General features: G+C 50.6%; 1 protein-coding gene across 2 annotated transcripts in view; it reads left to right on the top strand.

Annotated features, from left to right (window-relative positions):
* The first annotated feature begins 3,825 nt into the window (after positions 1-3,825).
* The window catches only part of Wnt5b (Wnt family member 5B), a 124,230-nt gene continuing 110,913 nt past the window's right edge, over positions 3,826-17,142 (top strand). Inside the window, exon 1 of one of the 2 annotated variants that reach the window (XM_039107158.2) lies at positions 3,826-3,965. The gene's annotated coding sequence lies outside the window, so the exon portion shown is untranslated. Of the gene's footprint in view, positions 3,966-4,365; positions 4,505-17,142 lie in introns of those variants that run through there. The other variant, XM_039107157.2, reaches the window with a different exon arrangement.

The raw sequence follows: 17,142 nt of genomic DNA, 5'->3' as shown, positions 1-17,142 counted from the left end.
CCAACACGCTAATATATCTCAACATTTAGTTCCTAGCTGGTGCTGGTGTTTGGGAAGGTTGTAAATACCTCAGGAGGTAAAGCCTCGCTGGAGGAGGAACGCCACCAGCGGAGGGTGGGCCTTGACTTTTTTTTTTTAAGGTTTATTATTTTATTTTATTTTTTTATGTGTGTGAGTATTTTGCGTGCATGCACATTGCCTAGATGACTGATGTCTGCAGAGGTCAGAAGAGGATGTTAGATCCCCTAGAGCTGGAGTTATGGGTGCTTGTGAGCAGCCATGTGTGTGCTGGAGACCAAACTCAGGTCCTTAGCAAGAGTAACAAGTACTCTCAGGAAATCAGCCCTCTCTGCAGCCCCAGCCTTGACTCTCAATAGCTCAGCCCTACGTCCTGTAATGTCTGTTTCTGAACTGTTGACGTAGTGTGATAACCTTTTCCAACATGGCAGGCGGGAAGTCCTCTGGAAGTGTGAGCCCAAATGAACTTCCCTCTTTTAAGCTGTTTTCATCAGGGTGTTTTATCAACAGAACTAAGACGAAGACACTGCTGGAAGTTATATAAGTGGACACCCCTTAACCAACAGTTCCCAAAGTGTCCCAGCTATTGTGAGTCTGGGGTAATCCACCCCTTTTGAGTCTGGTCAGATCCACCACTTTTGAGAGCTCTTATCCTTAGAAAAACACGAGCTTCTGTGTTAAACTCGGAGAAGCAGCAGAAGATGGATGCTTTATACCAAGTGCACTGCAGGTCAGGGGCTGGAGGGAGAAAAGTCCTCAGCTTTGCCTCACAGTTTTGTTCTAGGTTTTGTAGGCTCACGGGTCAGCTCTCAGCCTCCCTCCTGGAAATGGACATTTCCTGTCCATCCTAAACAAACCCTTTGCAATGGTCGGTCCTGGTGAGCAGCCTTTGTCGACCTGGAGGATTACCACAGGAAGGTGTCTGCATAGAGAATCAACTGTTCTTCCCCTCAGGGCCTCAGGTCTGGCAACAGCTGATTTAAGGATACACTGAAGAGAAAGCCGAGAAAGCCGCAAGAGTCAACGAGTCCCCCCTTTCCTCGCAGTTGTTCTGGCTTAGAAGAAACTCTCAAATTGGGTGTTGGCCTGTGCATGCTGTAGATGGTCACTAAAATTCCTGTTGAACCAAATATTATTTCCCAACTCTTCCCAGGCTTCCCTTCTCCCTCCCACCCGCCCATCCTCTCCCCATCTCCTGCCCTTCATTTCTGTATTTATTTATGTCTCCACTTATTTATTTTGGTTTTCCAAAGTAGGTTTCTCCATGTATCCCTGGCTGTCCTAGAGCTCATTCTGTAGACCAGTCTGGCCTTGAACTTATAGAGATCTGCCTGCCTGCCTCTGCCTCTGAGTGCTGGGATTAAAGGCTGCACCACCAAGGCCAGCTGCTGCTGCTGCTTCCACTCCTCCTCTTCTTTCTGATACAGGACTTCACTGGGTAGTCCACACTGATACCAAACTTCTTGTCCTTCCTTCTTTTTATTTGTTATTTTATAATATTATTATTTGGTTGTCTTGAGACAGGGTCTCACTGTGTGGTGTTGGCCAGTCTGGAACTCACTTCGTAGGCCAGGCTGGCCTTGGACTCACAGAGTCTCTTGACTCTGTCTCCTGTGCTGGGATTAAAGGCAGGCGCGACTACTCCTGACCCCCCTCCCTCACTTTACACCTCACATACTGAGAAAACGTTCGATTTGGAAGACGTGAACAATACCAAAAACCAACCAACCAACCAACCAAACAAACAAACAAAAACAACAAAACGTGGCTGAGGACAGCTTATTAATCATTCTGTATTGATCATGTCTCTGTGACAAGCAACTTCGTGGAGAAAGGGTGTTTTGGTCATCATGGCGAGGACCGAGGGGGCTGGCTATGTTACATCTATAATCAAGACGCTGACAATGAAGAGTACTCGTGTTCAGTTCATTCTCTTGCATTTATTCCATCATCTAGTGAGAGTCTTACCCCTCAACTAACCCAGCCCAGAAAATCCTCCAAAGACATGCCTAGAAATTGGTCTCAAAGCAATTCTAGATCCTTTAGACTGACAACCGATCTAAAGCATACCTCCTTACTGGTCTTGCCTCTCTAGTCCAGGGTCTGTATAGACCTCTCTCTCTAGTCCAGGGTCTGTATAGCCCTCTCTAGTCCAGGGTCTGTATAGACCTCTCTTTCTAGTCCAGGGTCTATATAGACCTCTCTCTCTAGTCCAGGGTCTATATAGATCTCTCTCTCTAGTCCAGGGTCTGTATAGACCTCTCTCTCTAGTCCAGGGTCTGTATAGACCTCTCTCTCTCTAGTCCAGGGTCTGTATAGACCTCTCTCTCTAGTCCAGGCTCTGTATAGACCTCTCTCTCTAGTCCAGGGTCTGTATAGACCTCTCTCTCTAGTCCAGGGTCTGTATAGACCTCTCTCTCTAGTCCAGGGTCTGTATAGACCTCTCTAGTCCAGGGTCTCTCTAGTCCTCTCTAGTCCAGGGTCTGTATAGACCTCTCTAGTCCATGGTCTCCATAGACCTCTCTCTCTAGTCCAGATTTTATATAGACCTCTCTAGTCCAGGGTCTGTATAGACCTCTCTAGTCCAGGGTCTCTATAGTCCTCTCTAGTCCAGGTTCTGTATAGACCTCTTGAGCTCAGTATATGCAGCATGCTTGTGAAGTGACGTGCATCTTACCTGACCATGGCTTCCCCCGGGCCACTATTTGATGTATCTTGGACAAAAGAAGAAAGGAGAGACGGGCCAGCCAGTTAGCTGAGTTGTTTCATGTATTGGCTCCTCTCACCCTGCTGACAGCAAGGGGCAGAGCAAAATGACCCTGTGTGAGCATTCTAGAGGTCTGCCTCCTCACATCCTGTTTCTCTAGACTTTAAACTTCCTGATGGTGAGAGCTCAAGAATTGAATCCCAGGCAGCATTCTAGTCCTGTTCCCAGGTGGCATTCTGGCTTTCCCTAAAACTTCCACAGAGCCAGAACCCCAGAACAAATCATTCACTAGAGGGAAATGGTGGAACCAATTATAAAGTGACAAAGCAGACCCGGCGATTTTGTGCTTGTTTCAGACAGCTCTCTCCTTGTCCCATGTGCCCCCAAGGATATAAAGCCCTTGAACTAGATTCCCAGAGGGTAGGGTCCTATAACAATCATAAGGCTTTGATTTACTGGCTGGACCAGGTCTTATAAACCACACTCACTTCCAAGTGAGAAAAGTCACAGAGTTCCTGGGCTGCTGCCACCCCAATTCCAAGGGTCTTTCTTTCCAATTAGGGGGTCATTTGGTGAAAATATCTCTTAACCTTTCCTATTGTAACCCCTGAGGACAACAGGTCCTTAGACCACATCAGTGTGATGAGTTCCTAGTTCCTTCAATGCCCGGAAAGGGGATTCTGTCCCCTGGTTTGGTTTCTAAATCAAAAGTATAATGTGTTTGATTATTTCTGCTGGTTCCTTCCCTTCACGGAACTGAATTTGTGGGTGACGAACTCACTCACAACCCACAGTCTGGATTCAGATCCTGTGCTCTTGGTAGGCACCATGTAACTAGGGTCTTGCCACCAGCTGGAGGCCTGGCCTCCCGAAAGCCTCTTCTAATTCCTTTCACCTTTTCCGGTTCCTTGGGCAGCTCAGCTCACTGTGGTGTTCTGTGAGGTAACAGACTAACAGACTATAGGAACTGCCATAAAAGTGTTTAAATTCTGTCCTGAGCTAAGGCCAAACACTGGCCTCTAGTGACCTTTGCAAGCTACTAACGGCAGAGTCCTTTTATGTGCCTCCTGTTTATCCGGAGACTAACTCAGCCTTAAGTCCTGACAGAAGCCTTTTCCTCTAGAACAATCCAGGCATCAGAGTCCCAGTCTGCGACCTGCCTGTGTGGGTCCCGTCCGGGGTTTGCAGAGTGGAAATAGTTCCCGGGTCACTTCGCAGCTCCGGACTCCAAAGGGTACGGGTAAGTCACGCGTCCGCGCTCCACGTCCACGCGCGGTTGCCGTGCACTGTCCCCGCAGAGCTTGCGGGACGGTGGGCGCGGAGGGGCGCGGGAGGCAGGTGCGGGGGCCAGTCCGGCGCCGGGGAGGAGCCCTCCGGAGGGGGGCGTCGCGCGCGGCCGCGGGCTGCGGGGGGCGGGGAGGAGGCGCGGGGCGGGGCGGGGCGCAGGCGGCGGAGCCCCGGGATCGCGCGCCCCGCGCCGGCGCTGCACTCGAGCCGTGGCCGCCAACCGCGCCGCTAAGTCGGGGCCGAAACTTCCCGGGGTCCCGTGATCCAGGCCGGGGGCGGCGTCGGCCGCAGCGGCGCCTGAACGGACGGTAGGGACGCCGCGTCTCCCCGGACCCCAGCCCGCGCAGCCTGCGCCCCTCAGGACAGATTCGGCACTCCGGGCGGGCAGGCTCCGGCCGCCGATGAGGAGTGCGGGGCGGCTGCGCGAGCGGCCCGCGCGCTGAGCAGAGGCTGTCCGGTCCCGCGGACGACCCGACGCCGCAGCCCCGGCAGGTAAGCTCAGGAGTCGGCCCCGCGCCGGCCGAAGGCGCTGTGTGGCCAGGTGGCGGGAAAGGGGCGCGCGGCGACCGGCACCGCGGGCCGCTGCGAACAAAGCTGGGGCCGCGCGCGGGTGCCTGGCGCGGGCAGGTGGGGCGCGAGCGTCCAGGGGCTCGGCGCTCGTTCGGCGCGTGGCCCGGAGCGGGGCTGGCACCTCGGGCGCTGCGCGTCGCCTCTGCGAAGCGAGGGGAGGGGGGGCCCGGAGCTGCTCCGCTTTTCCCGGTTCGCCGGGGCCCAGCTGCAGTTTTGCGCGCGACGATCGAACAGCGCGGAGTGTCTCCGACAGGTACTGTGAAGGGATGACTTTAGCCCAAGTTCCTGCCCCAGGCCAGAGCGGGTCACACACTGGAGACGTGGTGCTGTCTGGTTCTCGATTGCTCCTCCGCATCTCTCTCTCTCCATCCTTGCGGTGCGTCCCGGAGCATATCTGGCCCGACACTCTGGTCAGACCCAACTTTCTTGGGTACTTGCATCCTCAAAAACCATTGTTAGACACTGCTCACTTCGCTTCTACAACAATCGGTTCTGTTTTGTGAGCAGAGAAACTGAGGTGACTGAGGCCCAGGGTGAGTTGCTCAGTGAGTTGATGGGGGAGGAAATGTTTGCCCACATTGCCAAGGTCCCTTTTGCTACCAGGCCACATTGGCAGTTTCAGCCTGGTACCTGGAAGAAAAAGGCCCAGGGTCAGGTTAGCAGTCTTCTGTACTACTTAGACTACCTCAGAGAAAGACTCCCATTTTGCTAGAACTTTGGTGCTCCGGCTGTCAGTCAGGAGCAAAGATATCAGGCAAGCAGGGCTCACTCCTCGCCAGAGGTCAGCACTCAGGCAGGCCCTTGTGGACATTTAGGGTTCCTCTTTTGTGACTGGCCAGGCAGCACAGGGCTCCTGAGTAGTGGGTACACTCTCAGAAAGCTGATGTGTCTTCCCGCACCGCTGTACCTGTGTGGATTCACAGGGAGAGCCTGCTTATTTATTAAAGCTGAGACCCTGATCTCAGGCACAGGCTGGAGATGCCAGTCCAGCAACCATAGGCCTGACCTAGCAAAAAAAAACAAAAAACAAAAAAAAAAAAAAACGCCATCTTCGTTGCAAGGCTGGGTGGGGAAGGCTGGCAGATGGTTTCCTTTTATTTCAAAATAGTGTCACATCTCCCTTTGACACACGATTGGTAGTTATAAATAGCAAGGAGGAGGGGCAAAACCAATGCCCAGAGACACTGAGGGCCAGTGTCCTGAGGAGGAAGGCAGTGCTGTGTCTTCATAAGATGTTGAAGGGGCAAGAGCCCAAGAAAGGAATTGTACCTGAAGCCAGGGCTCTTAGGCAACAGGTGCAGGTGGCAGACACCATGACAGACATCCTCTGTGTTTTACTTCGTTTCCCTGTGTGGCCCTGGGTGTCCTGGAACTCACTCTATAAAACAGGCTGACCTCAAACTCAGAGATCTGCCTGCCTCTGCCTCCCAAGTGCTGGGGTTAATGCCCAGCTCTTGTTACCTTTTTTGCCCCTCTCCGCTTCTCTCCTTAAAGCCTGTGACCGTGTGGGGATCTGCTTGCCAAGGGAGCTCATCCAGGCTTGGAAGAGCCTGCTGGCCCTTTCCCATCTGTGGAATTCCTGCTTTCCCAGGCTCCGATGCTCTGAGTATTTAAGTATGCAAGACATGGTGTTTGCTTAAGGTGACTTGAACCTAACACCTCTACAGTTCATGTGTAATCGTGCCACCTTCCAGAGCTTCTTACTGGTCAGAAACGATCCTTTCCTTAGTTTTCTGTCTAGGAAGCATAAAAACTAAGTGTAGCTCAGTGGTGGAGTGTGTGTTTCAGGCCGTGGGCTCCATCCCCAGCACAGACAGACACACACACACACACACACACACACACACACACACACACACACACACACACAATCTTCCTGAAATTGCTGGAATACACTGTGAAAAGAAAAAAATATCTTGGGCTGCTTTTCTCTTAGCCCAAGTGGCAGCTCAAAGATTTTGTTTGCTACGCCCTGGGCTGGAACCCTGGGCCTTGATCTTGCCAACCAAGTAATCAGCATCTGAGCTCATTCCTAGCCCAAACAGGGTTTTTAAAAAGAGTTTTATTGTTTGTTCTTGTTCAAAGGGGCAGAGGCCAGGCCGGTGAGTTCTGGCTGACTTCTAGGGTGGCTCTGTATTCCGGACATCTGTAGTGTGGCGGGAGCAGTCTGCGAGTCCAAGTTTACTCCCCCGGTTCCTTTCCACACCACTACCATCAACTCCTTAATCTCCTCAGCATCCAGCAGCCCCACAGCTCATGCAGCCCTCGGGGCTTCCGTTGTGATGTCATAGGCAGTGGCTGTAATTCAAGCCTCTCTAACTTGGGACAGCAGGACATCTGACAAATCCCTGTGTGGGGAGAAAGGTGGGAGTCTCATACCCAGGCATCCGAGGTTGGTTTCTGTTCAGTGTTTTCAGACTGTACCTGGGAGTTCAGGGAATCCAGGGTTCAGAGACGATAACCAATATGAGGGCCTGAACCTCTCTCTGAGACACACCTGCATGCCTCTCCTAGCAGCGTGTTGGTGGAGTCCCAGAAATGGACCCGCAATGGATTCAGTTCTGTCTGGGCCATTTCCCTGTGGTGCCAGAGGACAGGTGACTGCTCTGCCTCTCCCAAGCCGCGTGCCACCCCTGGGCGCCTGTTTACCTGGCTAAATTTAAACCCTCTGCCTTCTGAATCCCAGCCTGACCTCCTGGCTCTGTGTCTGCCTGACCACTGGCTGACTGCTGTGGCTGTGTTTCCCGACTTCGTCCCTGTGGTTACAGTTGGGTCTTTTTGTGCCGTGTGAGTCTTCTTTCAGACTTTCTAAAGTTGGTCTCTGTCCTCCCTGCTTCCCCACCCCTGTGGCTTTCTTCTCAACTCTTCCCTGCCGCCTGATTTGGAACCTGGGCCGGTACTGGTGGGAGCCTCGCCCTGACACCCTTCCAGATGCCATGTAAGAAGGTTTCAGGAAAGCACCCCAGAGACGGCTGCCGTAAGCCCTCAGAGGCACTGACTCTCAGGTTCTGGAGTTCTCTTGGTCAGTATGGTACCAGCACTAAAGGATGCTAAAGAGGTATTTGTTTCTAAACTCGGAAGTCCCAAACTCCAGTACCTAATCCCCAAAACCTATCTGTCCTGTGTGGCCTTTTTTTGTGTCTTGGTTTTCCCTTGGATTTTTGTCCTTATTTCTGTTTCGGAGATAGGATGTGTCTGTGTATATACTCTTCTCTGGCACTTACCAGCTTTCTGTAAATCAGGTTGTCTCAAAGGTCCCTTTAGTTCTGACCCCTGTTCCTCTACACTTTGCCCTTGTAATTGGTGGAAGTCACTGTGCTATGCCTCAGGCCTGGATGGGAGGCCAGTGGGAGTCCAGAGGTGTGTCCCTTGAAGGTGAGGGAGGGTGTTGACAGGAGGGTCTGGGCCTTGTCCTTTCTCGGTTAGTGTTTCGAAAAGCACGGTATCGTGGGTAAGTTTTGTGGTCACTCCTCTAGAGACTTAGGTGTTCTCCAGGTCCAGCTTAGCAGGGACCTCTGTGGCTAGATGGCGTCCTGATCACTATGACCGTCTGTCTGTCTGTGCCTCCATGTGACTTGGAGACAGATACCTGTTCTGCTGATTGTCTTACAATTTAGGCACTGCTTTGAGGATTTTAAAGTTTAATTAAAACGTTAGCTCGTCTGTCTTTATTTTGAGTTCATTCTTTGGCAGTTTATAGACCTTCCTTCTCAGTAGCTCCCTTGAACCTAGAAACGAATTCCTAAGTGGTTGTTCTCGTCCATGTGATTCATAAGCTCAGAGTGATTTATTCAGGTCTGTGGGCGGTGACTGCCTTTGGGTTAGAAAAGGCAGTGGCTTAGAAAGTTGGTTCACCAGCCTCAGACCCCAAAGCTCGCCGCCCATTTGTCTGCAGACGCCAAGCTCCAGTTGCCGTGGGTTCCAATGGAGGGCAGTGTTTAATACCTCTTTACTCAGAATTTGCCGAGAAACTTCTCACCGATGTTGAAAATAGTAACGGAGCACAGCCCAGAACGTTCGTAAAGCAATGGTGGCTGGTCTCGTGGTGGTCCTGATGTTGTTCATCCTCCTCGTGATCACTCTTAATGTAAGGAAGCCCTGAGCTCAACGTGGGAGGCCCCGAGTGGCGGTACCTCCGGGCTGTGCCTCTCCTGCCTTCCTGCGGGCCGTTCCTGAGCTAGTGGATGGTGTAGGAAGGAGCCTGGTCTGCTTGATTCCTTCTCGTCCCAGAGGGAAGGAGGCTGCGGAGGATAGAGCATAGCTGAGACCCATCACAGGTGTGTCTTCAGGACTACACACTTTACCCACATCTCTTGAGAAGTTTCTCCTGGGAAAGCTAGAGTAATGAATTACTAAATACTGCACAGAAATCTTGTTTGGGATTTGAGCCCATCGGTCAAGGTGATGAACTCTTATGGAGATGTCAAGTAGGAGCTGGAAAGTAGAGACTCCCAAGAGAAGCAAGAGCTGGTGTAGGGAAGGTTGGGAAGGGATGGGGACCCTGAGTAACATTCTGAGCCAGGAGTAAGAACAAGCTTGGGCCGGAGAGATGGCTCAGCAGGGAACATCATCTCTAGTAGAGGCCCTGGGTTTCTAGCAGCCACATGGTGGCTCACAACCATCTGTAACTCTAGTTCCGAGGGATCTGATGCCTGCTTCTGAACAAGTGTGCCAGTGTGCACACGGGGTCAGTGTGCACAAGTTGGGGCCAAAGAGACTGTGGCTGAGGCTCCATGGTTCTTCACTGGGCCTGGGGATGGGCCCAGTGTCAAGTCAGCATTCCCAGCTATGCATGCACTCTTAGTCGAGGCTTAGGTGAGGCTTAGGCGAGGCAGGCGCCCGACTTCCTTTTCCCCATTTCCACATTCATCATCTGGAAACATACCTTCATACCTATCCTCTGTGTGGCCAGAGGCAGGTTTTCATGAAGCTGGTGTGTGGTGTCCATTGGATGCCTGGAGTTCTGCAGGGCTTGTTCTGAGCTTGACCATGAGGTCTAAGGACCACTTTCTTGTCCTGACTACTACTGACTTGATGGAGGCTGCTGGGGAAGGGTTGGCTCAGGGTTCCATTACCAGTTGTGCAAAAGCAGAAAGAGAAACAAGAAAGAAAAAGATAGAAGCTGCCCTGTTTTACCTGTGGCACTCACTGCAGGCCGACCAGCCCTTAAAGGAAACCGCTCAGTAGGTAAGGGAGCTACATAAAACCCGATGACTAGAGGTCAGTCCCTGGAACCCAAGGGAAGATGGGGAGAAGAAAACCGACTGCAGCCAAGGTGTCGAGTGACCTTTGCCCGTGCCCACACATGTGGACAGACACACACCCCAATTGTGAACGGAGGCCCATGACCTACACCGGACCTAGAAATACATCTCCACCAAAAGACATCTGAGTTCATGGTTTTAAAGCTCACACCAAAACCTTGAAAGTGTCAAAAACCGGCTGCTGTCCAGGTCCTTGCACTAAAAGATAGTTAGTGAACACAGATCTCTTAGGCCGTGATCTGTGGTTGACAGAGCAGGGCCAACCAGCTAGCCACTGTATCAGACCCTTTTCCAGTGTGCCACACCTAGGAGGACGGATCGAATCCTCCTTAAAATCCTTTAAGTCGCCAGGCCCGGTGGCTGTGTCTTCCACTCTGTGCCTTACTTCAACTCTAGCGGAATGAATGGTTCAAGGACTGGGTTATGGCAAACGCATCGTAGCTTCTACTTCTCTATCATTTCTGCTACACAGAGACCCCTCATACTTCCTGGTAATACTCTCCCCACTTTTCGACCAACACCGTGGCCCGCAGAACCCCTCACAGCCTGCCTTATGCTCCAGGAGGCTTCATTCCACACGCCTCTCCCCTGACACGTCTTTGATGCTGCGTGAACGCCTGTGCTCTGCCGCCATCTGAGCTCTCTACGCGTCAACCCTTGCTACAAGCCTGCCCCGCCCCTGTGTCTGTCTTGTCCTTCGATGCTTCCTCAGAGCCAAACCGCACCTGAGCTAAGGGTGCTCAGTAAACGTCTGTGATTTGCTTTGGTTTTCGACATTAGCTTATTTGACCCAGGGTTTCACTGTGCTGCGCCGGCTGGCTTGGGATTCGCCGTACAGACCAGGCTGGCTTTGAATTCTCAGAGCTCCTCCTGCCTCTGCATTCCAAGTTCTAGTCCCCACTTTGTAAAAGCCACTCCAGGCAACATGAGTGCTAAGGACATTAACATAACGCACACGAGGATGTGCCTTCAAGGCAACCTGGTGTCACAGTCTAAATGGGAGCACCTCTCTTTCTAAATGGTACAAAATAATGGTAATGCTGGGCTAAGTAAAATAAAGCTTTCCTACGGTGACCTTGTGTCGTTTACTTGCAAATGGCCTGATTTTTGCCAAATGGAGTGTGTAAAGTGATACTTTCCTGTTGGGCATCTGTCGACTTAGTTTAAACTGAGGTAGGGAGTCCTAGGCAAAGGCATGTTGACCCCAAGGCTTGAGAATCAGGGCACTGGGCATCAGAAGTCTAGGATTTCTGCCCCTGTGTCAAATGGGGTCTTGCAGCCATGAATGAAGCAGAACGTGGCTTCTATTCTCCCTTTGTAAATGAACCCTCCATGCACGGCTACCCCATACCTGACTCTGGAGCTGTTAGGATCGAGCGAGGGGAGGCGTTGTGCCTGAGGGCCGTTCACAGCCAGCGACCGGTGCCGCTCCTACCTGCAGGATGTGCAGAGTGGAAATGAGACCCAGAGGTTTCTCACAATCCACTGACAAAACACAGCCCCAGGTGACTCAGGGGTGACTCATACCTGGCACTTGTCTTCTTGTTTGTGTATTTCTAGGAGCGGCTTTGAAAACTTTGCAGAAGCCTGTCTGGTGAGGTGAAATAGTATCCCAAAGACATGAAAAGAAGTTACATTCTCAATCCGAAGTGTAGCCCTGCCCCCAACCCCTGTAATATTTGACCGTTCCTAGCCTCGTCATCAGAAACCGTGTCAGACAGAATACCATTAACATTAGCATGGATGTCTTTACGATGAAAGAGGGAGTCTAATCCCCCATGTGCAGTGCTTAGGAAATCAGGTTAGGTGTGTCAGGTGCCAGTGTGAAGAGGTGACTTCGGCGGGGTTACCCAGCCCTGCTGACTGGGGCTTCCCGACCTGTGAGCCTCCTACCAGGGCTGGTGTAAGGATTAAATGAAGCGAATCCTGAATGCTCATCCGGAACACGCACGGGGCCTCGATCATAGATAGAAAGTACTCAGGAGACGTTTGCCCTAATCGAGCTCTGAACAACCACAGATAATGTCATTGTGCAGCAGGCCAGCGAGCGGGTTTCGGGCGCAACCAGCAGCTCACTCTGCTGGGAGGAAGGGGTTATTTTCATCCTTAAACAGGCGTTGTTACACTCCACAGACATGCCAGTTCCTCAGTAGCTGGACTGAGGTAACACTGCATTTTTCCATACACACACTTACACTCGGGGACCAGATCAGAAGTCCTAGTGAGGCCCTCGCAAACAGCTTCAAGTATATCCTTACGAGTGGGGGTTCTGTGGTTGAGTCTTAGGAGTCATCCCACGGTTCCTCTTACTGACTGGAAGGCTCACCCTCCAAACCTATGATTTCTGACTCATTGGAACGCTGGCCTCTGAGAACATACTTGGGACTTCCTTCCACCATTGAGAGCTAAGGAGAGCCTTCTTTGTGTCTCTTTCTCTGCCCCTGTCCTGTCTTGCCACAGAGTGGCAGGGTTGCTAATTTTTGAGGGCAGTGGGGAGCATGGTAGGGATCCAGGCAGGGCTTCAATGCATGTGAGGCAAACGTTCTGTCAGTGCACATATTTCCCAAACCCCCTTTCCTGCTCTAATCAACTTTATCGACGTATGACTTCCATGGAGTGAAACCCACACATTGAGAGTGTGTAAATCAATACATTGGGACAAATGTGCCCATCAAACTGTCCCCTTGGCCCCAAGACATCCTTACACGCCTAGCAAAGTCCCCTTTACAGCATAGTGGGCGCTGTACCGTGAACCCAGGCAGCTGGGTGATTTCTGAATCACTGTAGATTAGTCTTCCCTGTCCAAAAATCCCACATCCCTTAAATTATACCAGAATTGAGGATTTCCCCTTTGCTATTTAGCTTCTCTTGCCTGGCAAAATGTCTGTGAGACCCTGTCTGGGCTGTAACGGTGGTTTGTTCCTTTTTCTTTCTTTTTCTCGGAGCTGAGGACCGAACCCAGGGCCTTGCGCTTTCTAGGCAAGCGCTCTACCACTGAGCTAAATCCTCAACCCTGGTTTGTTCCTTTTTATTGTCGATACTTGCACATTGTCTCTTCTATTTAGGTGTTCCAGATTGTTCTAACAACCTGTGTGTTGGGGGAGGGGCGGTGTGCTTGTGTGTGCACGCTTGTGCAGACCAAAGAGAGACATCGCCTGTCTTCCTCAGCTGCTCTCCACGTTGTGTTTTTGAGACAGGGTCTCGTAATAAACCTGGATCACACAGGGTCAGCCAGACTGCCTGGCCGGTGAGAACCAGGAACCCTTCTGAGCCTGACCCCCAGCACTGGGGTTACAGGTGTGCACGGCCAGGGGGCCAGCCTTTTTCATGGGTGCTGGGGGTCTAATGCAGGTCATCAAGCACTCTACTGCCTGGGCCGTCTCCCACCTCGATCTCTGTCTTTAATTGTGATGTTTAGTCTGCTTCCATTGAACACTGTGACCTTTGAACTTTTTGTTTTGAAGTAACTTTAAACTTACAGAAATATCGAAAGGATAGTACAGATTTTTTTTTTTAACATGCTTTGGCTTACTCTCCCCAGGATTAACTTCTCACCCGACAGTTAACATTGTTACACTGTTGTTGGTGAGTCATGGCCCTTAGTCCAATTTCCCAGATTTTTTTCCCCAAATGTCTTTTGTCCAGCTTCATATCCAATAAAACATCTCATACTAAACTCAGACATCAGGTCGTCATCATCATCTCCTTCTCCTGCTTCTCCTTCTTTGACGAGGTCTCCCTACACAGCCTGGGCCAGCCTTGAACTCAGAACCCTGCTCTACCCCAGTTCCCTGAATGCTAGGGAGACAGATACCCACTGCAATGCCTAGCGCTTGGACATCTTTTTTTTTTAAAGCATTTATTATTTACTTTTTGTGGGTGAGTATGTGCACCAGGATATGCATATGGAGGTCAGAGGGCAACGTAAGAGGAGTTGGTTCTCTCCTCCACCATGTCCTACAGATAGAACACAAATCATCAGGCTTGGCAGCAAATGCCTTGAGCCACAGAGCCATCTATCTGGCTCCTCTTGTGTCTTTCTAATCTTCTCGGTGTACACTTCCTTAGTGTGGAGACACTGAACGTCTAAGCTCTAACGATTACACTGACTCCACCCGACTCCGCTCTGCACACTGGGGATGGGACCCCGGGCCTTGTGTGAAGCCCAGGCAAGCGCTCTGATCACTGAGCTGCCCAGCCCTTCCCTGAGCGTGTCTGACATGTCCACCTGGATAGTGTTCCTCCATCCGTTTGGATTCGTATGGTGTTTCTCAGGGTTCAAACACGGTTATGCATTCTGTTCACGGCAACACAGGTCGCACGGGGACGCTTGGTGCCAATATGCGCAGTCCTGTGGTGCTGGCTTTTAATCATGTGATGGGGTTTTTCCGTGGCTTAGTGCACCATGTTGCCATTCATTTTCCGTCTTTCCCCCTCAGATTTTAGTCTCGGTGGGGCTTGCTCAGGATTAACTGCACGCACGCTTAGCTCACACGTCTTTGTAAACATGCACTGCGACGATGTCACTAACTCACAGCAGTGAGATCCCATTGCCGTCTTCCGATCTTAGAATACTGTCATATCTTTATATCTAAATGTTAAGATTTTGGCTTTAGCCAGCTGCCTTTCAGTTTGGGAAAGCCTTCAGATCCTCACACTTTCAACTCTCACTCTGATTTGGACATCCATCCACTTGCAGCCCGTGAATATCCCTTTTCCCCTGTGGTGTGTGTCTCCTGGACAGTCTCTCAGCTTCCACTTATCTGGAAATGTCTTTACTGGATATAGAAATTATTACTATTTTCCTCAGCATTTTACTGATGCTATTTCAAATCTCTGTGGTTTTTTTGTTTTTTTTTTGCTGAGAAGTTGGTTGTCCTCAAAATCATGTCCGCTGCATGTCCCCACCTGCTGTCTCCACTCTGTGTGTGTGTGTGTGTGTGTGTGTGTGTGTGTGTGTGTGTGTGTGTGTGTGTTCACATACATGCTGGGCATCTTCCTCAATCTCATTTCACCTTACTTTGTGACGCAGGGTCTTACTAAACTTTCTAGTTGACTAGGCTGGCTGGTTAGTGAGCTCCAGTGACCCCACTACTTTGTAGCTCTGGTGTTACCGATGGTCATTGCTGTATCTGACTTTTCCTGCGGGTTTCTGGGATATGAACCCTTGTAGTGCGCACTTTACCTGCTGAGTAGCCCCTACTGTCTCTACGTTTAAGACTTTGTTCACTTAAAGTTTTTATTATAAACTTACTTTGTGTGTGGGGGTATTTTGCCTGTAGAGGTAGGAGAGGGTGTCAGCCCCTCTGGAACTGGAGTTACAGGTGACTGTGAGCTGCCATGTTGGTGCTGGGAATTGAACCGGAGTCCTCTGGAAGAGCAGTCAGTGCCCCTTGACTGCTGAGCCATCTCTCCATCTCCAAAACTTTATTAATTTTTAGCAGTTTGTTGATAATGTATCCCAACGTGGTTCTTTTTGCTTATAGCTCTTAAAACTTTTCTGGTGTACAAGTTAGTGGGGTTTTTTCTTTGTTTTTGTCAAAGTCATGAAAACTTTGCCAATGATTTACTGCTTCCCCATTTTCATCCTCTGACCCTGATTCTTTAACTACATTAGATGGGTGGATTCTTTCTCACTGGTTCCTAAAAATTTATTTTCCTTCTGTTTGCGTATCTGGGAGTGATGGTTGTGCATGTGCATGTATGCCATGCATGTGGAGGCCAGAGATTGACCCTGAGTCAATCAGCCTGTCTGTCTGTCTGTCTGTCTGTCTCCCCCCCCCCTCTCTTGCTTTCTTAGTTCAGTATCTCTTTCTGAACCTGCAGCTAACTTGGCTGGCCAATGAGCCATGGGACCCTTCTGTCCCCACTTCCCCAGCTGGGAGCACAGGAGCTCAATGTCCCCACAGCTGTTTTGCTGAGAGGCTGGAGATCTGAGTCCTTACGCTAGGCTGCAAACACCTTCCTATCTGCGCTTACCCCTCAGCCCATCTCGTGGTGATCTGAGCACTAGACTAGGCATTGTGTTCCTCTGTGAGTTCTGGGATTTGGTTAAGCCTAGGGGTGAGGCTGCTCAGAAGGCTGAGGCAGGAGGATTGCAAAATTCAAGCCAGCCTGAGCAACTCAGTGAGACTCCATCATAGGATAAAATCTAAGCAGCCAAGGCTATGTATCCTGGTGGTAGAGGGCTTGCCCCACATGATTAAGGACCTTGTTCTCCAGTAATGAAAGAGCAGAGACAAAGCAAACCTCCGGCTTTATTAGCTCTTTTTGGGTGGTTTTTCTTTTTGGGTGGCTTTTTTCCTTTGGCTGACAGCTCAGCTGCTGGCTCATCACTTTGTGTTGGTGTGGCCTGCTCTGGCCCTTCGCCACTGTCAGTCTGTGGAGAGCACAAGCATCAATCAACTCAATTCGACACAATGCCTGTCTCCTTTACAGATCACATCAGGGCTCGGTCTCCCTGTTTCCTCTCTTTGTATCCAAATAATCTTCCAGATTGTTCCAAAATGCTCGCCCAGTAGTCGGCTTTTCACCAACTGATGGGCATTTACCGTTGTTTCTGCTTTGGGCTATTGTGAGTAACGTTACTGGCAACATTGTGTACTTAAGTTTTTGTGTTGGGGAGATACCAAGGAGCAGAATCTCTGGGACCCAGGTGGCTCTGTGCCTAACCCTTCAGGGAAATAGCAGACGGTATTTCCAAATGGCTGCAGCATTTCCCGTGAATTCTGTGCGGATTCTAATTTAGCCACACCCTTGTTAGCATTTGTGAATTACGGCCACCCTAGTGGGTGTGTGCTTTGATAGGATGTGAAGACAATGTTCCCCCAAAAAAAATCCATGTGTCTGCTGTTGGGGACATGCTTTGGCCCTTTGGGATGTGGGACCTTGTGAGAGGTTCTTCAGTCACTAGTGATGTGTCCTGGAAGCAATTATGGGCTGGGCCTGTCCTGTCTCTGGCTCTGCTTGTAGCTCGTAAGATGAATAGTTTGCTCCACCCTGCACTTCTGTCATTGTGTGGAGCCATAACCAAAGGCTCAAAGCAGTAGGCTACTGGCCTTGGTCTGGTACCTTTAGAACCGTGGACTAAATTGACCGTCTCACTTTGTAGTTAATTGCGTCTGGAATTTTATTGTAATGATAGGAAGCTGCAGTCGTCTTGTGGCTGTATTTGTTTTGTTAAGTCAGACTCTCACTACTCTCCTGGATGGGCTGGAACTCGCAGAGATCTACTTGTCTCTGCCTCCTGATTGCTGGAATTAAAGAGATCTACCGCCATGGGAGGCCAGTGTGACT

This window comes from Rattus norvegicus, chromosome 4, assembly GCF_036323735.1.
Source record: "Rattus norvegicus strain BN/NHsdMcwi chromosome 4, GRCr8, whole genome shotgun sequence".
NCBI lineage: Eukaryota > Metazoa > Chordata > Mammalia > Rodentia > Muridae > Rattus > Rattus norvegicus.
This window is presented reverse-complemented; position numbering and strand designations above follow the sequence as displayed.